This window comes from Ambystoma mexicanum, chromosome 10, assembly GCF_040938575.1.
Source record: "Ambystoma mexicanum isolate Mex_15411 chromosome 10, UKY_AmexF1_1, whole genome shotgun sequence".
Classification (NCBI taxonomy): Eukaryota; Metazoa; Chordata; class Amphibia; order Caudata; family Ambystomatidae; genus Ambystoma; species Ambystoma mexicanum.
The window spans coordinates 1,667,761,832-1,667,788,203 of NC_090932.1; the positions used below are offsets into that span (position 1 = coordinate 1,667,761,832).

Consider the following 26,372-nt stretch of genomic DNA (forward strand, 5'->3'; position numbering starts at 1 on the left):
TCTGTGTCAATAGTGTGTGTAGCTGTGTACGGGGACTCGCTCCAGTGAACGCTCTTAGAAATGAGTGAGAATGTTGTAGATTTTTTGTATTTAAGATGTCACATTGCACTGACATGGCCCTGGGGATTGCTGAGACACTCTGCATGTCCGATCAGTTCTGGCAGAGTTGCCAGTATGCCATGTCCAGTCTCTGGCTCGCGTTGGGTAGCCCTTCCTCGCTAGAAGCTCTTGTCAGGTTACTGGGGAACCACACCCATCCATCTCTTTTACAATGTGAGAGTTCACATCCATCTCCCCATGTGGGTAAATATGAGGACACATGAAGTTCAACCTCAACTGCACTTAAAGAAGAGTGGTGCGGAGATCAAATGCTCTCTACTGTGAAGGGACACACATATCAGAAGATGGTCGAGTGGGCTGGGCACCCACTAGAGGTGTCTGTTTGTAACCTGTGGGTCACTTGTGCATTAGTATGTGGGTTTGTATCGCTTGAACCCAGCTGGGGCACAAGAGAGTGCTGTACAATGTTAATTGAGGATTACAACAAACGTGTAAGCCAGCCTCAATTGTGACAGGCTCCAGCTGTGTATCTGGGAGGTTCTGGCCCAAACTGGTAGTCTTCACCTAGGAGGGCGATCAGAGGCACCAAGCTCTTCCTTTGAAACTCCCTGAAGATCAGGGTCTGATTCATTCTTTCTAGTAGTGCTCACATGGCCAAAGGGTCTGAAGGCGCTTCCTGAATGGAAAGAACTTTGGGTACTTTCTAATTGTGACTGGGATAGTCTTCCAGAAAGCCTTTGCATAGCTCCAACATTATTGCTTCCATTTTTTTTCTTTATGTACCAAATTTGTCCTGAGCCTTGCACTGATCCGACTCCTTGGGGTGTGCATGCTGTCCGAGTGAGCGAGTTTTGCGAGAAGTGGCCTCAATGGCTCTCAATAGAGATTAAAGATCACCAAGGAGACGTTTGAGACTTGTGGGGCTCGATAATGGACCAACCTGAAGTTACCCATCTGGGCTGCTTGGCGTCTATCTGAGTGGCAGGAGGTGAACCCGCTGCGGACTGTGCTGACGGTTGAGTAGACTGCTAGGTGAATGCAATGAATTGATGATACCCCAAATGCTAGTGTCAAGTGCGAAAGCGGTTTGTGGTGTGTTCTGTGTAAGTGCTGAATTTAAATTGACCTTTTGTCAGCAAACAAAGTAATGGTTGCCTAGGAGCCCACCATAATGTTGAGACGCCCACCTAACAGCACATGCATTGCACACAAGAGGGCAGGGCGGAGAGTTTGGCCGAGTGTTGGCCACATCGAATTCTACAGGATTGCTACAGTACTTGTTTTTGCTTGCGGCTATTTTGTGCAGTTTTTTTTAAATTGTCAGCCACCAGAGGCAGAGCCATTGAACCTTTAAAACACTCGCCAGGAGCGGATCGACTGGCGGAGGGTTTGGCTGAGTGTTTGGCCGGTGTGAAGCTCTACGGCAACAGGGGGAATTGTTTGGCTAACTAGCAATCCAGTAGCACCATACTACGTCCAGCATTCCGTTACACAGTGAGATTCACTAAATTCATAATTTTATGAACAATCTTATCCGTTGAACTAGGTGACCGCCGTGTGACTGTGGATTAGTTTGTATCCACTTGGGATTTTTTTAATTTTTTGAAATATGGAACCTGGAGATCATAAATGGTCGTACCCTTAGCGATCATCCGGGTAACTATACCTGGGAAAATGGAACAGCACGTAGCACTCTTGACTATATATTTGTAAGCTGTGAAGTGGCAGAGTGTGTAAAAGATATGGCTATCATTGATAATGAGTAGAGTGGTCATAAACCGCTCTCTCTGAAAGTGGAAATACAGAAAGTTGCAACTAAGACAGTGAAGATGGGGAATCTAACAGTGAATCACACAAAAAATCAAATCATTTGGTCTGAATAAAATATTCTTAAATATTTTTAAAGCCGAAAAAACGGCTTCCGAACTTAATGAGGAGGGTTTAAATGCATTTAAAACATTCTCAATTGAAGAAATTGTGAGCTGGATTTCCTCATTCAATAGTGCACATGTCACGTTGCAGGAGAATTTGATCTCGAGAAATAGAAACGAAGAAGGGAGATTCGATAAGGCTGTTAGAGATGCAAAAAGGGCACTTGAACGTAATTTGCGGTATGCCAAAAGAACTTCTAAATCTCTATCAAACTTTGCTATTACATCTAGGAAGTTGAAACAACAGTACCACACATGGCTTAAATTCAGGAAAGCAGCTCGGAGAAATGAACTGTGGCAATATACTGTTAAGACTCTTTGCACTCGTAACACGCGTAACATCTGCATACTTTACAAAGCCCTTATTTGATATACTTGACAATCTGGGTGTCTCAAATACCAACTATGCTGATGACACCCAAAAAACTGAATAAACTCTCCCCTCGGTATAAATCACTATTGACGGTATCAAGATCAAAGTCGCTAATGAATTACGAACCTTAGGTTTCTACCTGGACTCGGCACTCAATCTCAATTGGCAAGTAAAAGCCACAGCCTCTGCCACCAGCTACATCTGCAAACTGATCCACGCATGTAAACCATTCCTGACCATTGAAAGCTGTTCTACGATAGCACGTGCATTAGTATTATGCAAGTTCGATTACTGCAATGCACTCTATCTGGGCACCAGCAAACATAACATTAACTAACTCCAGACGCTTCAAAATAATGCCTTAAGATCTGCCTTAGGCATCCCTAAATCGCAGCATATCTACCATGAGAGATGTACTATTAACTGGCTTTCTATCAATGAAAGAATTAAGCTCAAATCACTAAACATCACACACAAATGACTTACCAACAAGGACCCCATATGCCTGACCAATAGATTCACCAAATACACGTCGATACAACCAATCAGAAAGGCACAATCTAATAGTATTAGAATTCCCAACTTCAAACTTACCAAAACAGGAGGTGCCAGCTTTCCAGTTAGGGCAGCCCAACTTTGGAATTCTATCCCTGATACCCTAAGAGCATTACCCTCTTTCCACCCCTTCAAAACCAACTACTCGATAGTAGACAGATTCCAAAGCGGTTTCAGGACAGGTTATTCTACTACCCACAACCTGTTTCTTATGAACTCACTCTGTCATAAGGCTTTACAATCCAACAGTCCTCCACTTTATGTATTATTTATTGACTTCAAAGCGGCCTTCGATATGGTCAACAGAGATCTACTCTGGCAAAAATTGCAGATCATGGAATGCCCCTTGGGCTCACTGTATTATCTGAAACTTTTGCACTGCAACACAACAGCCTGTATTAAACTGGATAGTCAAGGCAATGTAACCAATCCCATAACTGGGGGGTAAAGCAGGGTTGCGTTACGGCACCACGCTGATGTTCCGCAACACGTAATACCGATACATAACTGTCCGCCTATGGTGGGCACTGCAAAGTGTGTGGCATGATGATCTGGTCCCGCTAGACCACGCAATCAGTGGTCTGCAGAAATCTGCTCAGGGCTTATGGCCGAAACTAACGAGCTCACTATCAACTGTGATAAAACCCTGATGATTGTGTTTTCTAAGAAAAAGATAGCTCGCCCTCGCTTATTTGTTAATGACCTAGGGATCAGGTATACAATGACATATAAATACTTGGGCGTTGAATTCGACCCCAAAGGCAATTCTCACAAATGTATTCAATCACGGATGTTAAAAGCAGCTCAGTTAACGGCTATGATCTATCAATAAGTGCAAAAGCGCAGCGGCTATTCCATATGGGGGGCCAGGCAGTTGTACATTCAGTGCATTATTCCAACAGTCATATACGGTCTGGAAGCCCTCACCAATATTGATATTAAATGGCTCCAAGTAGTGGAGGGTAAGTTCTGGAAGAAATTTCTTAGACTACCTCAGTGTATTCCCATGTCTATTTTGCATTTAGAGTTAGGACTTATTTCCCCAAAGGCCTTGGTTCTGAAAAATGTGCGGAACTGTATATAAGAGCCTTGAATTCTCCGGTAAATTAATTATTGGTAAGCTTAGGCAAGGGTACTCGTAGTGAAAACAAGAATTTGGCTCTTAAAAGAAACATGGAGGCACTGTTTGTGGAAATTGCCTGGACCCCCTAGATGGGGGGAAGAATTTGTGAAATTGAAATATTGGCTGGGCAAAATAATTGATTTATGGGAGTGGCAATGTCATTTTGAGCATCTTAATTCTTTGAAATAATACACATTGGTGCAATATGTGTCTTTTACCTTAAAGAGACCCCAGAAATATTTAAATCTTGTCCTTCTGTTAACTTAAGATGGTTTATACTGTTACTGAGTATTGAGTTCAGGATTCCTAAGGAGGAGCGTTTCTGCAGAATGTGTAAAACCAGGACAACTGAAACTGCGAAACATGTCTTAACGGACTGTCCACTGCATCGTAACTCTTATATAAAACATTATGGACAATTAGTCCATAATTTTGATTATATTAAAGACAGGGATTTTTGGTACCATGTATTAACACCTCTAATAAGGGTCTGCAGATTGTACTATACAGGGTCAGGGTGGGAGTCGAGAAGGAGATAAATCTCCTGATAGCGAGTACTTGAAACGTGTATCACTGATATAAAGCATTATTGTGTGACAAATCAGGGAAAGTTGTAGTAGATAAAATGGAAAAATGATTGATGAGTGTTAAATAATTGATTTACTTCCCATCCGGAAACTTTGTTTTTTTTTCTTTTGGGTTATTGTGATTTTATATATTCAATTATGGTTATATTTGTAGATAGGTGTCAAAATGCAATATATGTATGATTTGTTGTGTTTTAATTATGTGAAAAGTTTTTCTTTGTAAAAACTATAACACATTAAATTACATTAAATTAAATTAAATTGCACACAACTAATGCATGTGTACTTCTGGAGACCAAAAGTCATAAGCGTTTGCCAAAAGCATTAAAATGAGCACTCGCCACTAGGCCGTGGCTAATGATTTATTTATTTATTTATTTATTTGGATTTGTAGAGTGCGCTACAGCCCGCAGGCATCGAGATGCTAAATTAGAGCTGTCAGGTGTATTGACCCACGTTTGAGTCATTAAGCTGCAACATTTGGTGCTGTGGGCTTAGAAAATCTAAGATAGCCAAAAAGCCCACATGTGCGCCAGAATCCAGGAGAACCGCGCAGTTTGTGCGCACACCAAAATGGTCACCTAACCTTCCACCCACCCGTGCGAGCGTGATGGGCCAGGGGTGCTATGAGTGGAATGTGTGCCAAAGGAAAAACAGCAGTGCCTGTTAGCTTAAAAAGCCCTTTGAAATCACCTTGGTTTCTCTGAATGCAAGCTTTCAAACATTGCAGGATATTCAAAAATCTCACTGAACACCAGCAGACATTTGGCAGAATGAAGTTTTGTGTGCATACAAAATCTGGAAAGAAAAAGAGCCCAAAACCATGTTCATAACAAAACTGGCTGAGCTGTGGAGGTCAGCAGCTTAAGTTAAACTGAACTGAAAACCACTAAAATCGAAATGTTTAAATTAAATGAGGGACCTACTTTTGAGTGTCACATAGTTTGTAACTGTTGAAATGTCATAGTTTTGAACTTAGAATCAGCACTCTAGCTGCATGTGTAAAAATTGTCAGTTTGATTTGAATGTAGAAAACTGGGAACAAAAAGTGACATTTAGATGAAACCTGGCTTAATGAAACTTGATTCTGCCTGACAACTACCCCCGACAGGAGTTGAAACTGGATCAACAGCTGTGTTCCCAGGCCCGGCTGCATTCTGCTGCCCCACAAAAAGGAGGTCACATGGCCCTGTTGATTGAAAGGGGAGTGGCAGCTGGGGACTGCAGGAAACTGAACAATGGACTCAGGCAAATGTTATATTGGGGGGCCGTAAAGTGGCTTCCTCTTGGGAGAAGTGGGAGGAGAAGTGCCTGTGAGAGCCAGCTGAGCTTGGGGGAAGTGGATAAACCAGTTATTCCACCCTGTGATGTGGGAAGCCACACCCCTTTTTGACTAGAGCATAATTTTAAAAAGATAGATAACGCATAGTGCGGACTGGTCAAAATTATATAATTAATACCATTATTCTTGTGATTTTTCTGTGCACGTTTTAAGAGGCGTTAGGACCCTGTGGTGTATTCTGGGGGGTTGCTAGCAGAAAATAGGGTCTTACTCCAAATGTCTGCATGTTAAAAATCCGACACTTCATCGATTAATGTCCATACTCCTTGTGCACATTTGTGTAATTTTGGGTAAATGTCCGATATTGCAAAACCAGTCAAAAAGCGCAAAATGTTGTCATTTTTTAATGCAAGCCCCCAGGAAGATCAGAGGAGGACAAGCATGGACCATAAGGAATATATATAATATGTACTTGTAATGTCAACCACTTGTGTACCTGGGAAATATGTATTTGGATCAGATATAGATTTGTGGGCAAATTGACCAGGGGAGGATCCTCTGACCCATAAACAGACCTCATCATGATGACAATCCATTTCCTTCCCCCAATCATGGGAGAGGGGAGAATTGGGCCAATGACAAGTAGAGAGGGGCAGGCTCAGTTATGCCATGCACACACCCACTTCCAAAACACATAAAAAGAGACTGCTGGGACAGGTAGAGACATTCAATTCCATTTGCTGCGATGCATGCTGACCGACGACTTTACATCCAGCATCCACTTGATCCGGACCGGAAGCAGACCAGAGATCCAGAGAACCACAGGCCGCTGTATCCAGAGAGCTGACCCAGATCGCTGTGAAGTGCCGAGACCAGAACCGGAGTCCAGTCCAAAACCTGACCAGATCTGTGGCGAGGCCCATTCCTGCCCAAAATATATTGTGAGTACCTCCAGAACTGTGCAGAACCCACTCTCTTAGTTAAAATAATCTAATCCAAACTATTTTAACCCAATTAGAACAGCCTCCTAGAAATCGTGTCATCTGTCATTTTTAAAGCTGCACAACTGTCACCTGTCAATTCTGCAGCTGCAAACTGTCACCTGTCATTTTGGGTTTTACTTTAAATCCGAAAATCTACCTTTGTTAAATCATCCGTATCTCCGGAACCGTTTGTGCTAGGAACGAGATTTAACTTTCATCTGAAAGCTTAGAATCTAGGCTTTCCAACGGACCTAGAACCGAAATTTAGCGCGATTTGGCCCGATTTCTTCATCTGTAGAAATCAGCAGCTTTTTGCTTCTCTTTGCTAAAATTCGTTTGCAATCTGCTAATCATTCATAGAGTATTGTTAAAGTGAGCCTGAACTAATATAAAGTAGCCATCACCTACCCTGAACCTCTAGAGGGAATTAAAAGCAATTTTAGCACCTTTTCACTTCCTTGCAAACCACATTAAAGTAATTCGCCTGTGTTTAAAACTCATCCCTGTTTTCTCTAAGCTTGCTGGGGGAACTGGAACTGTGTATTGCATTATAAAGTGTGATTTGTTGGGATTCTTGAAGACTGTGTGCTCTCCTTCCATTTCTGGTATTGCATGGGGGGGAGTGAATTGTCAAAAGAAAAAGTGATCATATTACCTTTTGCTAAAATCATAACAAGTTATTTCTGTCCTGCATTTTATTCCACCTTGCTTTTCCTTGAACCATATAAAGCATTCTTTCCCACCTTGTTCTTCTGTTCCTATTCATAGTTACCTCTTGCTGATTACTGCTCATATTCACAAGTGTAATATCCATTATCAATTTATTTATAGAAGTGTGATATATATATATATTGTTTAAATTTTCAAATAAACCTTTTAGTTTGCAAAACAAACCTACTTCTTGGCTCAGTGGGGTCAGGGGGATTCTAAGAGGGGGGTGTTATACAAGGTTTGTCATCCCGAGTACTGAACTGGATATAAAAATACATCAATAAGGGTTTTCCTCAGCATCCCAGACTAGGCATTGACTTAGCTGTAGTGTTGATTGAATATTGCTTACAGAGCTTATGAAGGATAGATTAAGGGTTACAACGAAGCCGCCCTATGAAAAATGTGTTCACATTGCAGAATCAGAGGTTACAGCATATCAAACAATAAGATTAAACAGTCAAACAAAGAGGTTCGTTTTGATGGCTTTGCGAAATGCTGAGTGCGAATAAATAAGCCTGAGGTGGGGTGGAAGGTATTCCAAAGTGTGGGGGCAACTGTGTGTTTCTTTCTGTGGACCATGGTCTATGCTTGTGCTTTGTGTTCATTCTAGGGAGATAAAACAGAGGCGTTTCGCTGCACCCCGTCCCTGTCTAACTTGATCTAGCCTACCCCTGTCTTCCAGGACTATGGCACCAATTCTTACTACGTGCCTCCACCTTTATTGTTCCTATTCTAATGCTCGCCTCCATCATAACAATCCTTTTGACATTATGAACATGAAAATTATTACTCACCTTCAATTTCACTTCTGTTTTCTGTGGTCGTCTGAAATGGCCATGTTGTTATCTATTTTCTACTCTTTCCACACCTGTTGTACCTGTCTTGGGAAAAACAGCTAACTTTTGAAGACATTGTGTCTCTTTCTCCCTTTTTCCTGTTACTCACCTGGATGCACTTACCTTTAGTGTTGCTCGATTGTGTGTTCACACACTTTTGGCGTGAACTAGTACTTATCTTTTTTTCTTTTTCTCCCTAATTTAAGGCCATGCAGACAATTTATTGTGCTTCCATGCTAGAGGTTCATAGCTTGTCTGTAAAATAAATCAAAATTGTTAGTGGCATTCACAAGTTGTTTTTCTTACTTCACCATATTTACTTAAAATGGCTTGTGCGAGTTTCCTTCATTTAATTGACCCAATTTTATCAGCCATACTCCTTTTCTTGGTCTTCATGATCTCTTGATGTTTTTTATTGTTCAACGCTCCTTTTTTCTTTTGGTCAGGAAACCTCATAAGTGCTGTTTGTTTTCGACTTTTTGCTTTTTTTTGCGCTTTATGCTCTTGAGTATATCCCTTATCCTTTTATTCATTTGCCCAATTGTTCCTATTTCTCAATTTTTCCTTTATTCATTTTTTATTCAAGATAACCCCTCATTTTCAGTATTTCTAATTTATTTATTTATTTGCTTATTTATTCCTGTGACCAATCCTTTTGCACTTCTTTGCCTCTTCTCTGACCCTATCTTCTTCCTATTCTCCTTATTTCTACGTTCATCTTTCCTTTGAACTTCCTCATCCCTTCTTTCACATACCCTTTGCTTTTCTTCTAACCTCTACTGTTTCTGTCTGTCTCGTTCATAGGCTGCTCTCTGGTTAGTGATCAAGCTACTTTTCTTGCTCTACGTGATAAAGCTGTACTCGCCTTAGCCTAACTTTCCTTCTTATCCTTCCGTTCCTTGTAAATGCTATCTCATCAGTTCTGTCTTCACTTCCTTTCCTCTTCTTTCCCTCTCTCCCCTTATCTAGAGATGCACTTGTCTGTGCCTGAACCCCTCCTTTATTAATGCATCATCGCGTCTCCCCTTGTCCCTTGGGGCTAGGGATGTGAGATTCTTGTCCTTATCCTTCCCTTGTTTTTTGTTACTACTGTATGTACACGACTCATAAGCGGGGTTGCTATACCCTGTGGATGCTTTTGGCGATCTTTAATGGGAAAAGTCCCTCAGGCTAACTTCCCTCGGTTCCTGTTTCAGGCGGGACAGGCATCGCTGCAGGTGTCTCACCCCCTCAGTGCATATTTTTTGCAACCAAGCTTCTGGAGGCTCTTCCTCCTTTCCTTGTTCTTATATTTTTCACAATTTGAGAACAGCATAGCGTTTTCTAACTTTTTTCTTGTATATGCGGCATGCAAGTAAGTTGCCATGCATTGTAAGATGGCTTTAGATGAAGACTCAATTTGTGGCCGTGGCATAAGCATCTTATGGGGGTTAAAGGTACCGCCCATCTTAAGTGGGCGGTACCTTTAACCCACTCCTCCAATTGGAGCAATGTTTTCCAGGCTTATCTCTGTTTCTAACGATATCCTTATGTGAGTTCAACACTCCCATTACTATGAGCGAGCATCAAATACTGCAAGCTTCAATCCAGTCTCTTCCCGCCAAATTATTTATGCCGCCAATTTACTCAACTATAGAATCGCATTAAACCCTTACTTGATTTCAACCAACAAGGAGTCAAAATTCCTTACATGTGACATACAACAGAACATGTATAACAGACACTTGACAAACTAGACAAACACCAGCTGGACACACGTATACCTGTCTTCTAATCAATACCCCGACATGGGTGTAAACCCCTTTGATGCTGTCTTTAATCGTCATCGTAGCCTATCGTCCCCTATTATGTGGTCTCTGGGTTCACGTTTCTTCTGACCGCTGTATTAAAGCAGAGGAACAAGACGAATCCTCTTACGTTTTTCTCTCGGGTTCCCCCCCTGGTAACCTTACGTTTTTCTCTCTGGTGCGCCCCAGGTAACCTTACATTTTTCTCCCGGGTGCCCCCCCGGAAACATTACATTTTTCTCTCGGGTGCCCCCCGGAAACCTTACTTGAACCACTAATGTCCTTCATGATTCTTATTTCATTCTGCTTGCTCTTTATTTATTTGCCATATTTCTCTATTTTATGGCTGCCTTTATTTTCCTGGAGGTCATATGTTTCTACCTTGTGTCTGCAAACGTTCATAATTCGCGGCCTGCATCTGAATTTCTAAAATCCTTCCTCTCCTTTTTCGTTATTTCTTCACCAGGTCATACAGCTAGCTGTTCTTTACCATGCTGCCATGATAATGAAATCTTTTAGTTTTCACCCAAACATTCTCATTGACCTTCTGCCTCTTTCATGCCTCAAAATCGTGCTTATCCCAAAATGGGGCATGTTCTACATCAAACATGCTTTCCTTGGCAATCTAAACGTTATCATAATGTTTTCACATATTGTCATTCAAACCTTTCTTCATTCATCTAAATCCTATAATACCTGAATCTCAAGTGCTCGTCTCAAATCACAAAAGGGTTTTCCTTATTTAATAAAAATGTTCTCCACTCTGGCCGTCGAGGCCTCAACATCATAAAATACCACCCCTGGTATGACTCCATGCAAACTGTCCTAACCCTCACAGTGGAGCTCCTAGAAAAAGCCTTTAGGAGCACCCCAAAAACCCCCTTCACCACATGTGTGCTATCCTCAAAATTCCCCAAAAGCAGGTCGCAAATGACCCAGTAACCTCCTTCAGTTCCAGGGGGCATTCTAAGTTAAAAATGATAGAACACATGAATGGCAATGGACCATTCAGCTACAGGGCAGTGCCTGCTCCTCCCCGCACGTTGATTTAAAACCCCATGTAAAATTGCTTGCTTCTCATCTCATGAAGTTTATCACTACCTCTTTTAATTGTCGGCAATGGTTTTTCCAGCTCAAGGACATCTGGACTGGACTAATGTAAAGGCATTAACAAATAATGCATACGAATACATTTTTCTAAAATGAAGCACCTATCAACACCATCAAAGGCAGTTCACAAAAATGGGAACACTGTGCCTCTGCCATACAAAGCACATACACAATAGACTTAACTAAAAGTCCACATATCAGAAATACAAAGCAATATCTGTGCTAAGGTATCTGCAAACAAAGGGTATGAAAGCCACGTGTCCAAACAGCACCCCATTGAGTGACATGTATGAGGCTGGTGGCATTCACAGATATGCACAGACACAGACTCTGCCCTTTACAGGATCTCTGCTAGCCCAGAAGGGGGTTGAGAGCGAGGAGGCAGCTCGATGAGACTCTAACCCCCATTCTCTAGCTCTTTCAGAGCCACACATGCTATAGGGAGCAGCATTCACACACTGACTGCCATATTTCATTTGCCTAAGTTGCTGGTAGTCCTGCATGTATGCGTCACTGGGATTGCTGGCGCACTGACCCAGCCAATATCATCTGTGATGCTCAGCCAGGGTCAGGTTACCTACCTGCACCAGGCTGCTTGCCACCCCCAATATAAAAAAAAAAAAAATTGAGCTAAGACCTGTTTCATTGTCATCACTGGTTCCCCTATTGGGTGTGCAGGATGGTCATACACAGCCTTGAATTCCCTCTCCTCATGCAAGGCATAAAATCCCAATTTAACAAGTCAATTAGGCGCGCTCACCCTGCAAACTCAGTGTTAAAATTCACCACTATTGCTAGCATTCTGTTTCCATACAGCACTTAACAATATATAAACACATACACACTTGTCGATGCAGTGCCTACCTAGATGAGAAGCTTTTTCGGCATGCAATACAAGAGGCAAGCACTTCTTAAATCCTGAGCTACCCCCCCACCCCCCTAGTGCTCATGGACTCCTTGTCACCAGCTGCTGTCCCCATTAGCCAAAGGAGCTAATGCCACAGGGCTAAGCTCCCCCGTCTTGTCCCCGAGCCATGGAATGCTTTCTCTAACGAACTTAGAGCGGAGCCATCCCTCCTCATTTCCCGCAAAAACTCTCAACCCTACTTTGGTTACCTACCTCTATCAGTTCCCCCAGTGGAGTCTGTACTCATCCCCATTTTGCTAAATTAACCCCTATGCTGTGTTTTACTTAATATACTCTATCCAGTGTGAGCTTAACATGCTGCTCATTCATAGTAATTTACAATATATATCTATTTGTCTTATAACTACAGGCGATGCTTCGTCAAGCAGCCCCTAGTGCATGCCTTTTTATTGTAATCTGCAAGCCCCTTCCTTGTAATAGCACCACAATGCCTACAGGTTTCTGTGTGCTCCATGCTACTAGGCATCGCTCATTCCTTGCCAGACGGCAGTAGGCGCCAGAGACGTTTTTATTGGAGGGCACATGGGGTGGCTTCCCAGGGCCCCCCACAATGCTGCCTGGTCTACAGCAAGAATCCAGTTTACATTAGGCGTAAATAGCACATGCCAGGAAAATTTGATTGGATGCTGCTGAGGCTCCAAACCCATTGCCTTTCGGTTTTGACAAGTACATTCTGCCTTGATCAATTAAAATATGCAATGCCTTTCGTTTTCATTCTGGAATACATAGTTTGGGTAACACGACCTTCGTAGCGTTACTTCCCCTCTGTGGGAATGTTGCTGATCGTGTGCATTAGCCAAAGTTGAAATCCATATTCATCCACAGAGGTTCAGAAGTTGTCTCAGTGTGTTAAGAACTTATTGCAGGGATATGTGTTCATGTGAAGGATCAGAAGGGCACATCCCAGTAAGACTGGCTGAACCGTCTTTAAATCTGAAGTTCACAAACATACCTGCACATTTACTTGGGTTTGCAGCACAAGCGGCGCGATTAACAGCACTGTTCCTGCACCAGATAAGGGTTGAAATTAGTTTGCTCAGCTGGGCATTCTTATACCCCTGAGCAATCCCTTAAAAGATGTGCATAGAATATCCATCCAAGCGGCAAACAAGCATGCAAATTCGAGACTGTGCAGCCAAAGTGTTCATGATTGTATCCTGGCTATGCCAGCAGACGGCACAGTGATCCTGGTCAGATCATATAGGATCCCTTCCATTACTGTGCTGTCTTCTGTGAGGTTTTACCTACTTGCATGCTGGAACTCCCCTTGATAATAGAGAAATTGATGCTAAAATCATTCCCACATTGTGTAACCCCCTTCTGTAATGTTTCGGTTTTAAAAATTGTCAGGTTTGGAAATGTGGATTGCGTACTTTTTCAAGTCATTTTATTACATTAGATTGTTTTAGTTCATGATAAGAGCTGGAAGAGAAAGTGCTCAACTGCAGGAATTGCAATATTGGTACAAATCCCAGCTTCACCCCTTAACCCTTTAAGTGCCAAGGGCGAGGTATCTCATCCTTGAGGGTGCACACGCAGTGCCAAGGATGAGATAGCTCGTCCTTTTCGGCACCTTGTTTTGAGCGATCCCTGCAAAGCAGGGATCGCTCAAAACTGTAATCCAATCCCCGGTCTATGTGAGGGGGAGGTCCCCCATCACTGCCAGGGGGCTGGATTACCTTCAGTTTCACGTCGGCGTGCATAACGCACGTCGGCGTGAAACTGAAAGTAAATTCCCCGCAGCAGCCATTTTCGGCTGCTGCGGGGAAGAGAGAAGGTAAGAGACCTTCTTTGTCCGCCTCGATCTCCGGCTGTATTTCAAGCCGGAGATCGAGGTGGGTATCGTTGGAAAGGGGAGATTCTCCCCTTTACAACGATACCCATTGTGTGGCATTGCTGCCCGTGGATCGGGCGCAGGGCGCGCGATCCGCGGGCAGCAGTGCCACCGGATCAATACAGATCCGTTTGTGACGCAGGGGGAGGAGGGGGCTGCTTACTAGGTAAGCGGCCCCCCTCCCCCGTGGCCCCAAGGCATGGGGCCACAGCGGCAGAGACGCCTGGGGGCAGATGATCACTGCCCCCAGGGGTGAATACGGGTGGGGAGGAAAAAAAAAAATCAGAGGGAAGGGGGAGGTGGGAGGGGGTTTGGGGCCCTGGGGCCCACTAGACCACCAGGGATTTCGTAAAAAATGGTGTCCTTGGAAAGGGGGGGTTGCCCCCTTTCCAAGGACACCACATATATGAGGCATTGCTGGTCACGGATCGGCGCAGAGCGCTCGATCTGTGACCAGCAACCCACAAGACCACCAGGGATCTGTTTGTGAGGGGGGGGAGGGGGCTGCCTCAAGTAAGCAGCCCTCTCCCCCCTCCCGGCTCCCAAAGCATGGGGGCACATGCATGAGAACCCTGGGCAGATGGCCGACCATCTACCCCAGGGGAATGAAAAAATAATTGAAATGATGTGGAAAGGGGGTGGGGGAAGGGGTGGGGCTGGGGGGCCACTGGCCACCATGGAATTTTTATTGATTGAAAGGGGGGGGATGCCCCCCCAACCGAAGTACAAAGGGACACCCCTTGTAACCCTCCTTGGGGGTAGATATCTGCTCCTAGGAAGGGGCATCTGACCCCAGGGAGGGATGCATGAGGTGGGCCCCCCCTATCTGCCCCCAGGGAGGGTTGCATGAGGTGGGGCCCTCCATTTGGGGTGGGGGGGTTGAGGGCCACCCCCCGTTGCGGTACATCATTCGCTGCCAATTTAGGGTGGCCCTCAGCCCCCCCTAAAAAGCAGCGTATGAATTTGTATTTTGTTTTTTGTTTACCCAACTTTGCTTGGTGCAGATGGCCACATTAGTGTGGCTATCTGCCCCCAGGGTGCCCAAAACCTACTGCCCCATCTATTGGGGGTCCTGCCCCACCTTTTGGGGTGGCCCTCTCCCCCCTCACACCAAATGGAGGTGGGGTGTACCTCACGCAGCCGTTAGGAGGAGGCCCAGGGAGGCCTGCATGAGGTGTGTCCCCCAGCCATTGGGGTGGTGGGGGCACCCCAAAAGGTGGGGCAGGACCCCCAATAGATGGGGCAGTAGGGTTTGGGCACCCTGGGGGCAGATAGCCACACTAATGTGGCCATCTGCACCAAGCGAAGTTGGGTAAACAAAAAAAAATATACAAAATCACAGGCTGCTTTTTAGGGGGGGCTGAGGGCCACCCTAAATTGGCAGCGAATGATGTACCGCAACGGGGGGTGGCCCTCAATCCCCCCACCCCAAATGGAGGGCCCCACCTCATGCAACCCTCCCTGGGGGCAGATATCTGATCCTAGGAAGGGGCATCTGACCCCAGGGAGGGATGCATGAGGTGGGGCCCCCCTATCTGCCCCCAGGGAGGGTTGCATGAGGTGGGGCCTTCCATTTGGGGTGGGGGGGGTTGACGGCCACCCCCGTTGTGATACATCATTCGCTGCCAATTTAGGGTGGCCCTCAGCCCCCCATAAAAAGCAGCCTATGAATTTGTATTTTGTTTTTTGTTTACCCACCTTTGCTTGGTGCAGATGGCCACATTAGTGTGGCTATCTGCCCCCAGGGTGCCCAAACCCTACCGCCCCATCTATTGGGGGTCCTGCCCCACCTTTTGGAGTTGCCCTCTGCCCCCTCACACCAAATGTTAGTGGGGTGTACCTCACGCAGCCATTAGGAGGAGGCCCAGGGAGGCCTGCATGAGGTGTGTCCCCCAGCCATTGGAGGTGTGGGGGGCACCCCAAAAGGTGGGGCAGGACCTCCAATAAATGGGGTAGTAGCGTTTGGGCACTCTGGGGGCAGATAGCCACACTAATGTGGCCATCTTCACCAAGCGAAGTTGGGTAAACAAAGAAAAATATAAAAAATCACAGGCTGCTTTTTAGGGGGGGCTGAGGGCCACCCTAAATTGGCCGCGAATGATGTACCACAACAGGGGGTGGCCCTCAACCCCCCCATTCCAAATGGAGGGCCCCACCTCATGCAACCCTCCCTGGGGGCAGATATCTGCTCCTAGGAAGGGGCATCTGACCCCAGGGAGGGATGCATGAGGTGGGGCCCCCCCTATCTGCCCCCAGGGAGGGTTGCATGAGGTGGGGCCCTCCATTTGGGGTGGGGGGGTTGAGGGCCAACCCCCGTTGCGGTACATCATTCGCTGCCAATTTAGGGTGGCCCACAGCCCCCCTAAAAATCAGCCTATGAATTTGTATTTTGTTTTTTGTTTACCCAACTTTGCTTGGTGCAGATGGCCACATTAGTGTGGCTATCTGCCCCCAGGGTGCCCAAACCCTACTGCCCCATCTATAAGGGGTCCTGCCCACCTTTTGGGGTGGCCCTCTCCCCCCTCACACCAAATGGAGGTGGGGTGTACCTCACACAGCCGTTAGGAGGAGGCCCAGGGAGGCCTGCATGAGGTGTGTCCCCCAGCCATTGGGGGTAGTGGGGGGGCACCCAAAAAGGTGGGGCAGGACCCCCAATAGATGGGGCAGTAGGGTTTGGGCACCCTGGGGGCAGATAGTCACACTAATGTGGCCATCTGCACCAAGCGAAGTTGGGTAAACAAATAAAAATATACAAAATCACAGGGTGCTTTTTAGGGGGGGCTGAGGGCCACCCTAAATTGGCAGCGAATGATGTACCGCAACGGGGGGTGGTCCTCAACCCACCCGACCCCCCCAAATGGAGGGCCCCATCTCATGCAACCCTCCCTGGGGGCAGATATCTGCTCCTAGGAAGGGGCATCTGACCTCAGGGAGGGATGCATGAGGTGGGGCCCCCCCTATCTGCCCCCAGGGAGGGTTGCATGAGGTGGGGCCCTCCATTTGGGTGGGGGGGTTGAGGGCCACCCCCCGTTGCGGTACATCATTTGCTGCCAATTTAGGGTGGCCCTCAGCCCCCCCTAAAAAGCAGCCTATGAATTTGTATTTTGTTTTTTGTTTACCCAACTTTGCTTGGTGCAGATGGCCACATTAGTGTGGCTATCTGCCCCCAGGGTGCCCAAACCCTACTGCCCCATCTTTTGGGGGTCCTGCCCCACCTTTTGGGGTGGCCCTTTCCCCCCTCACACCAAATGGAGGTGGGGTGTACCTCACGCAGCATTAGGAGGAGGCCCAGGGAGGCCTGCATGAGGTGTGTCCCCCAGCCATTGGGGGTAGTGGGGGGGCACCCAAAAAGATGGGGCAGGACCCCCAATAGATGGGGCAGTAGAGTTTGAGCACCCTGGGGGCAGATAGCCACACTAATGTGGCCATCTGCACCAAGCGAAGTTGGGTAAACAAAAAATAATATACAAAATCACAGGCTGCTTTTTAGGGGGGGCTGAGGGCCACCCTAAATTGGCAGCGAATGATGTACCGCAACGGGGGGTGGCCCTCAACCCCCCCCACCCCAAATGGAGGGCCCCACCTCATGCAACCTCCCTGGGGGCAGATATCTGCTCCTAGGAAGGGGCATCTGACCCCAGGGAGGGATGCATGAGGTGGGCCCACCTTATCTGCCCCCAGGGAGGGTTGCATGAGGTGGGGCCCTCCATTTGGGGTGGGGGGGGGTTGAGGGCCACCCCGCATTGCGGTACATCATTCGCTGTAATTTAGGGTGGCCCTCAGCCCCCCTAAAAAGCAGCCTATGAATTTGTATTTTGTTTTTTGTTTACCCAACTTTGCTTGGTGCAGATGGCCACATTAGTATGGCTATCTGCCCCCAGGGTGCCCAAACCCTACTGCCCCATCTATTAGGGGTCCTGCCCCACCTTTTGGGGTGGCTCTCTCCCCCCTCACACCAAATGGAGGTGGGGTGTACCTCACACAGCCGTTAGGAGGAGGCCCAGGGAGGCCTGCATGAGGTGTGTCCCCCAGCCATTGGGAGGGTGGGGGCACCCCAAAAGGTGGGGCAGGACCCCCAATAGATGGGGCAGTAGGGTTTGGGCACCCTGGGGGCAGATAGCCACACTAATGTGGCCATCTGCACCAAGCGAAGTTGGGTAAACAAAAAATAATATACAAAATCACAGGCTGCTATTTTGGGGGGGGGCTGAGGGCCACCCTAAATTGGCAGCGAATGATGTACCGCAACGGGGGGTGGCCCTCAACCCACCCCACCCCCCCCAAATGGAGGGCCCCACCTCATGCAACCCTCCCTAAGGGCAGATATCTGCTCCTAGGAAGGGGCATCTGACCCCAGGGAGGGATGCATGAGGTGGGGCCCCCCTATCTGCCCCCAGGGAGGGTTGCATGAGGTGGGACCCACCATTTGGGGTGGGGGGGGTTGAGGCCCCCCCCGTTGCGGTACATCATTCGCTGCCAATTTAGGGTGGCCCTCAGCCCCCCCTAAAAAGCAGCCTATGAATTTGTATTTTGTTTTTTGTTTACCCAACTTTGCTTGGTGTAGATGGCCACATTAGTGTGGCTATCTGCCCCCAGGGTGCCCAAACCCTACTGCCCCATCTATTGGGGGTCCTGCCCTACCTTTTGGGGTGGCCCTCTCCCCCCTCACACCAAATGGAGGTGGGGTGTACCTCACACAGCCGGTAGGAGGAGGCCCAGGGAGGCCTGCATGAGGTGTGTTCCCCAGCCATTGGGGGTAGTGGGGGGGCACCCAAAAAGGTGGGGCAGGACCCCCAATAGATGGGGCAGTAGGGTTTGGGCACCCTGGGGGCAGATAGCCACACTAATGTGGCCATCTGCACCAAGCGAAGTTGGGTAAACAAAACAAAATATACAAAATCACAGGCTGCTTTTTAGGGGGGGCTGAGGGCCACCCTAAATTGGCAGCGAATGATGTACCGCAACGGGGGGTGGCCCTCAACCCCCCCCCCACCCCAAATGGATGGCCCCACCTCATGCAACCTCCCTGGGGGCAGATATCTGCTCCTGGGAAGGGGCATCTGACCCCAGGGTGGGATGCATGAGGTGGGCCCCCCCTATCTGCCCCCAGGGAGGGTTGCATGAGGTGGGGCCCTCTATTTGGGGTGGGGGGGGTTGAGGGACACCCCGCGTTGCGGTACATCATTCGCTGTAATTTAGGGTGGCCCTCAGCCCCCCCTAAAAAGCAGCCTATGAATTTGTATTTTGTTTTTTGTTTACCCAACTTTGCTTGGTGCAGATGGCCACATTAGTGTGGCTATCTGCCCCCAGGGTGCCCAAACCCTACTGCCCCATCTATTAGGGGTCCTGCCCCACCTTTTGGGGTGGCCCTCTCCCCCCTCAAATCAAATGGAGGTGGGGTGTACCTCACACAGCCGTTAGGAGGAGGCCCAGGGAGGCCTGCATGAGGTGTGTCCCCAGTCATTGGGGGGTGGGGGGCCACCCCAAAAGGTGGGGCAGGACCCCCAATAGATGGGGCAGTAGGGTTTGGGCACCCTGGGGGCAGATAGCCAGACTAATTTGCCCATCTGCACCAAGCGAAGTTGGGTAAACAAAAAAAAATATACAAAATCACAGGCTGCTTTTTAGGGGGGCTGAGGGCCACCCTAAATTGGCAGCGAATGATGTACCGCAACGGGGGGTGGCCCTCAACCCACCCCCCCAAATGGAGGGCCCCACCTCATGCAACCCTCCCTGGGGGCAGATATCTGCTCCTAGGAAGGGGCATCTGACCCCAGGGAGGGATGCATGAGGTGGGGCCCCCCTATCTGCCCCCAGGGAGGGTTGCATGAGGTGGGGCCCTCCATTTGGGATGGGGGGGTTGAAGGCCACCCCCCGTTGCGGTACATCATTCGCTGCCAATTTAGGGTGGCCCTCAGCCCCCCTAAAAAGCAGCCTATGAATTTGTATTTTGTTTTTTGTTTACCCAAATTTGCTTGGTGCAGATGGCCACATTAGTGTGGCTATCTGCCCCCAGGGTGCCCAAACACTACTGCCCCATCTATTGGGGGTCCTGCCCCACCTTTTGGGGTGGCCCTTTCCCCCCTCACACCAAATGGAGGTGGGGTGTACCTCACGCAGCCTTAGGAGGAGGCCCAGGGAGGCCTGCATGAGGTGTGTCCCCCAGCCATTGGGGGTGGGGGGGCACCCCAAAAGGTGGGGCAGGACCCCCAATAGATGGGGCAGTAGGGTTTGGGCACCCTGGGGGCAGATAGCCACACTAATGTGACCATCTGCACCAAGCGAAGTTGGGTAAACAAAAAATAATATAAAAAATCACAGGCTGCTTTTTAGGGGGGGCTGAGGGCCACCCTAAATTGGCAGCAAATGATGTACTGCAACGGGGGGTGGCCCTCAACCCACCCCACCCCCCCAAATGGAGGGCCCCACCTCACGCAACCCTCCCTGGGGGAAGATATCTGCTCCTAGGAAGGGGCATCTGACCCCAGGGAGGGATGCATGAGGTGGGGCCCCCCCTATCTGCCCCCAGGGAGGGTTGCATGAGGTGGGGCCCTCCATTTGGGGTGGGGGGGTGAGGGCCACCCCCCGTTGCGGTACATCATTCGCTGCCAATTTAGGGTGGCCCTCAGCCCCCCCTAAAAAGCAGCCTATGAATATGTATTTTGTTTTTTGTTTAACCAACTTTGCTTGGTGCAGATGGCCACATTAGTGTGGCTTTCTGCCCCCAGGGTGCCCAAACCCTACTGCCCCATCTATTGGGGGTCCTGCTCCACCTTTTGGGGTGGCCCTTTCCCCCCTCACACCAAATGGAGGTGGGGTGTACCTCACGCAGCCGTTAGGAGGAGGCCCAGGGAGGCCTGCATGAGGTGTGTCCCACAGCCATTGGGGGTGGGGGTGGGGGGTCACCCCAAAAGATGGGGCAGGACCCCCAATAGATGGGGCAGTAGGGTTTGGGCACCCTGGGGGCAGATAGCCACACTAATGTGGCCATCTGCACCAAGCGAAGTTGGGTAAACAAAAAAAAATATACAAAATCACAGGATGCTTTTTAGGGGGGGCTGAGGGCCACCCTAAATTGGCAGCGAATGATGTACCGTAACGGGGGGTGGCCCTCAACCCCCCCCCCACCCCAAATGGAGGGCCCCACCTCATGCAACCCTCCCTGGGGGCAGATATCTGCTCCTAGGAAGGGGCATCTGATCCCAGGGAGGGATGCATGAGGTGGGCCCCCCCCTATCTGCCCACATGGAGGGTTGCATGAGGTGGGGCCCTCCATTTGGGGTGGGGGGGGGTGGTGAGGGCCACCCCCCGTTGCGGTACATCATTCGCTGCCAATTTAGGGTGGCCCTCAGCCCCCCCTAAAAAGCAGCCTATGAATTTGTATTTTGTTTTTTGTTTACCCAACTTTGCTTGGTGCAGATGGCCACATTAGTGTGGCTATCTGCCCCCAGGGTGCCCAAACCCTACTGCCCCATCTATTGGGGGTCCTGCCCCACCTTTTGGGGTGGCCCTCTCCCCCCTCACACCAAATGGATGTGGGGTGTACCTCACGCAGCAGTTAGGAGGAGGCCCAGGGATGCCTGCATGAGGTGTGTCCCCCAGATATTGGGGTTGGGGTGCACCCCAAAAGGTGGGGCAGGACCCCCAATAGATGGGGCAGTAGGGTTTGGGCACCCTGGGGGCAGATAGCCACACTAATGTGGCCATCTGCACCAAGCGAAGTTGGGTAAACAAAAAAAAATATACAAAATCACAGGCTGCTTTTTAGGGGGGGCTGAGGGCCACCCTAAATTGGCAACGAATGATGTACCGTAACGGGGGGTGGCCCTCAACCCCCCCCCCCACCCCAAATGGAGGGCCCCACCTCATGCAACCCTCCCTGGGGGCAGATATCTGCTCCTAGGAACGGGCATCTGACCCCAGGGAGGGATGCATGAGGTGGGGCCCCCCTATCTGCCCCCAGGGAGGGTTGCATGAGGTGGGGCCCTCCATTTGGGGTGGGGGGGTGAGGGCCACCCCCCGTTGCGGTACATCATTCGCTGCCAATTTAGGGTGGCCCTCAGCCCCCCCTAAAAAGCAGCCTATGAATATGTATTTTGTTTTTTGTTTAACCAACTTTGCTTGGTGCAGATGGCCACATTAGTTTGGCTTTCTGCCCCCAGGGTGCCCAAACCCTACTGCCCCATCTATTGGGGGTCCTGCTCCACCTTTTGGGGTGGTCCTCTCCCCCCTCACTCCAAATGGGGGTGGGGTGTACCTCACGCAGCCGTTTGGAGGAGGGCCGGGGAGGCCTGTATGAGGTGTGTCCCCCAGCCATTGGGGGTGGGGGGGGGGGAGGGCCACCCCAAAAGGTGGGGCAGGACCCCCAATAGATGGGGCAGTAGGGTTTGGGCACCCTGGGGGCAGATAGCCACACTAATGTGGCCATCTGCACCAAGCGAAGTTGGGTAAACAAAAAAAAAATATACAAAATCACAGGCTGCTTTTTAGGGGGGCTGAGGGCCACCCTAAATTGGCAACAAATGATGTACCACAACGGGGGGGGTGGCCCTCAACCCCCCCCCACCCCAAATGGAGGGCCCCACCTCATGCAACCATCCCTGGGGGCAGATATCTGCTCCTAGGAAGGGGCATCTGACCCCAGGGAGGGATGCATGAAGTGGGGCCCCCCTATCTTCCCCCAGGGAGGGTTGCATGAGGTGGGGCCCTCCATTTGGGGTGGGGGGGTTGAGGGCCACCCCCGTTGTGGTACACCATTCGCTGCCAATTTCGGGTGGCCCTCAGCCCCCCCTAAAAAGCAACCTATGAATTTGTATTTTGTTTTTTGTTTACCCAACTTTGCTTGGTGCAGATGGCCACATTAGTGTGGCTATCTGCCCCCAGGGTGCCCAAACCCTACTGCCCCATCTATTGGGGGTCCTGCTCCACCTTTTGGGGTGGCCCTCTCCCCACTCACCCCAAATGGGGGTGGGTGTACCTCACGCATCCATTTGGAGGAGGCCCAGGGAGGCCTGCATGAGGTGTGTCCCCCAGCCATTGGGGGTGGGGGTAGGGGGGGGCACTCCAAAAATGCTGGGACAGGACCCCCAATAGATGGGGCAGTAAGGTTTGGGCACTCCGGCGCCAGATAGCCACACTAATGTGCCCCTGTGCACAAAGGGGAGTTGGGTTACCAAAGGAAAAAAGTGAAAATGTTGGAAAGCTTTTTAGGGGGGCGGTGGGGCACCCCAAAGGGTCAAAGGATCCGGAAAGTTTCTAATGGAATGGGGCGTTAACCCCCCCCCCGCCCACAATGGAGTGGGTGCCATGTCATGCAGCCCTCCCTGGGACCAGATATCTGCTCGTAGGAACGGACGCCTGAGCCCAGGGAGGAGTGCAGGACAGCCTCCCCCCTTATCTGCCCCTTGGGAGGGCTACATGAGATGGGCCGCCCCTCCAATTGGGGTGGTGGTGGAGAGGTGCACCCCCCTTCACGTTAGAAAATTCCACAGCGTTGTAGGGGGCCTCTCCGCCCCCGCAAAAGGGCAGCCTGCCATTTTGAATTGTGTTCTTCGTTTACTATACCTGCCTTGGCGTAGAGGGGCACATTGGTGTGCCAGTCTGGCGCCGGGGTGCCCAAAACGTACAGGCTAATGCAACAGGGGGAGCCAATATGGGTGGTCTGGTATTTGGGTGGGCTGACACAGATAATATATGTTTTGTTATTCCCTTTACAGGTCTTGAGCTGTTCAAGCTTCTCCCTTGTTGTGTACGTATGAAATTTTGCTTATTCCAACATTTTATAGTGGCTGGAGGGCACATTGCTATTGGAATGGGGGTGAACAGGGCCTGTAGTGTTGGTGTTGTGAAGGAAGTGGGTGCTCTGGGGAGGTATTGGGGTGGCCAGGAACACACTTGCCGGGGTAGCGCACAAAACGCCCCCCAGTGCAGCTGAACAGTGCTGTTTCCCTGGGAGGGAAGTTTGCCACTTAGCCATCTGTGCAATGTTTTTTTTGTGTGCTGGGGGTTGCCATACACCCATTGGTCTTAGGCCAGTTTGCTATCACTGTGCAGTCCAGCCTTCTGTGGAGGTAGATGACTGAGAAGTTTCATGTATGTGGTGGAAGGAGCTGAAAAATGTACAGATATATGCCAGACAGTTTGGATGTGTTATTGGTAGGCAAAGCACTGAATGTAATTCTTTTATGTTTCCGTTGCAGTTGCGGCTACTGAAAAGCTTTTGCTGATTTATGTAAGTACCACGTATATTACTTGGTAATGTGTGGGTGGAGGGTTACTGTGGTGGGAGAAACTGTGGCTGCAGTGTCAGTGGTATGGGTGAGAAAGGGTAGTAGGGCGTCTCGGAGGCCAGTGATGGGAGTGCCTTGAATTGAGGAAGGTGGCTGCTTTGCAGAAGGAAAAATTGGCCGACATAAGTAGCAGCTCCTTTTCAAAAATGTTGCCGGTAGTAATGCAGATGGTCATTTTGTTCTGAGCATGGTACGCATACTTGATACAGAGAACACTACTTTTACTGCAACGATCACCATTTCTGTGGTCCTTTTCCAGCAGTCGTCCCAGTGAGCCCCGCCAGGCTCCCCATCCTTTTGCAGGGGGAAAAGCTGTAACGCAGGGTAGCTAGAGGGGTAGGAGGGGTGGGCGGTGAAGTCATTGGCCTTGGGCGCCCATCTCCCAGATGGATATTTTGTCCCTCAAAAGCAGCAGTGGGTGCAGGGTGCCCCAGGACGGTCCCCATCCCGTCCTAGAGGGGAAAGCTGCAGTGCTGGCCAGGCAGAGATGTAGGGTGGTGGTGGTTGATGTGTGTGACCTTGGCTGCCTCTCTGCCTTGGTAGTCGAATGGCCCTAAGTTCACCAGTACTTCAGGAGCTGCGCCCCAATTTCTCACAATCAAAGTGTCCAAATTTGCATGCATGTGTAATGAATGGCGCACATTCTGTCAGAGTAACTATATTCGGAGAGGTTACAAAGCACCCTTGCTGCACAGGTCATATCCTCTGTCAGACTAGTCAACCTGCCAAAGTGTAATGGTGTAGCATGTGCAAGTCACCTTACCACCGTGCAGTGCAGGCGGTGGGCCACAGGAGCAGACAACCTTTACTGATTACAATTGCCCCAGCACAACTGTGTTATTGGCACAAAGTGACATACTGTCTTCTTCACCTCTTTCCCACCTCCTTCCCCTAAAACACAAGTGCCAATTACGTAATGACCTACTGTAAATTCACATGAGAGGTGCATGTCCGAATGGGTGAAGTGTGTGTCTGGGATTGTTACAAGAGCCATGTGTTCACACAATCATTCAGCTAGTTGGTAAACTGTATGTATAGCCATATTCATGGGGGTTCACTTGTTTCCATATCATAGTGACGATGAGGGTTGTGTAGATAATTGCCTACTCTTTTACCCAAAGGGCAGCACGATTTTCCGAGGGCCAACCACATCTGGCTCTCAAAGGGATGCCCTCCTGGTGCATTGGTTTGGGGTTAGGGGGAAGCGCTTTCACCAGCTCAGAGGAGCCATCAGCGATGTCCATGCAAAAGGAGATGCAACCCCCCCACCCTACAGTGGTGCACCTGGGAGGAAATGATTTAGCGTCTGTGGGAGGGGAAGGGATACATGAGCTGCTAATGGAGGAACTGGAATGGATAGCACAGAGGTTTCTAAACAGTGATGGTTTGGTGCCAGATTTCCGGGATTTATTTATTTTTATTTTTTTTCTGCAGGATGCCATATGCCCACTTGTCTTATTTCCATTTCCAATCCGTGTGCAGTCTAGCCTTCCGTAGTGGTAGATGACTGAGAAGTGTCATGGAACTGGTGGAAGGAAGTGAAAAATGTACAGATAGTTGCCAGACAGTTTGGATGTGTTATTGATAGGCAAAGCATTGAATGTAATTCTTTTATGTTTCCTTTGCAGTTGCGGCTACTGAAAAGCTATTGCTGACTTACGTAAGTACAAAATTTATTACTTGGTAATGTGGGGATGGAGGGTTACTGCGGTGGAAAGAATTGTGGCTGCATTGTCAGTGATAAGGTTGGGAAAAGGTAGTGGGGAGGGTCGGGGGCCAGTGATGGGTGTGCCTTGCATTGAGGAAGGCGGCTGCTTTGCAGAAGGAAAGGTTTGGCCGGCATAAGTAGCAGCAAATTTTCAATTTTTTTTTCCAGTAGTTATATAGATGGTCATTTTTTCTGAGCATGCTATGCACACTTGTTACAGAGCTCCTTCCTTTCACTGCAAAGTTCACCATTTCTGTGGTGCAATTCCAGCAGTG

The 26,372-nt window shown here is 49.0% G+C and overlaps 1 long non-coding RNA gene across 1 annotated transcript in view; it reads left to right on the forward strand.

Moving 5' to 3' along the window:
* The window catches only part of LOC138493382 (uncharacterized), a 178,526-nt gene that overhangs the window by 59,567 nt on the left and 92,587 nt on the right, over positions 1-26,372 (forward strand). Inside the window, exons 2-3 of the long non-coding RNA XR_011276411.1 lie at positions 24,300-24,331; positions 26,018-26,049. This is a non-coding gene — a long non-coding RNA (uncharacterized lncRNA). The remainder of the gene's footprint in view (positions 1-24,299; positions 24,332-26,017; positions 26,050-26,372) is intronic.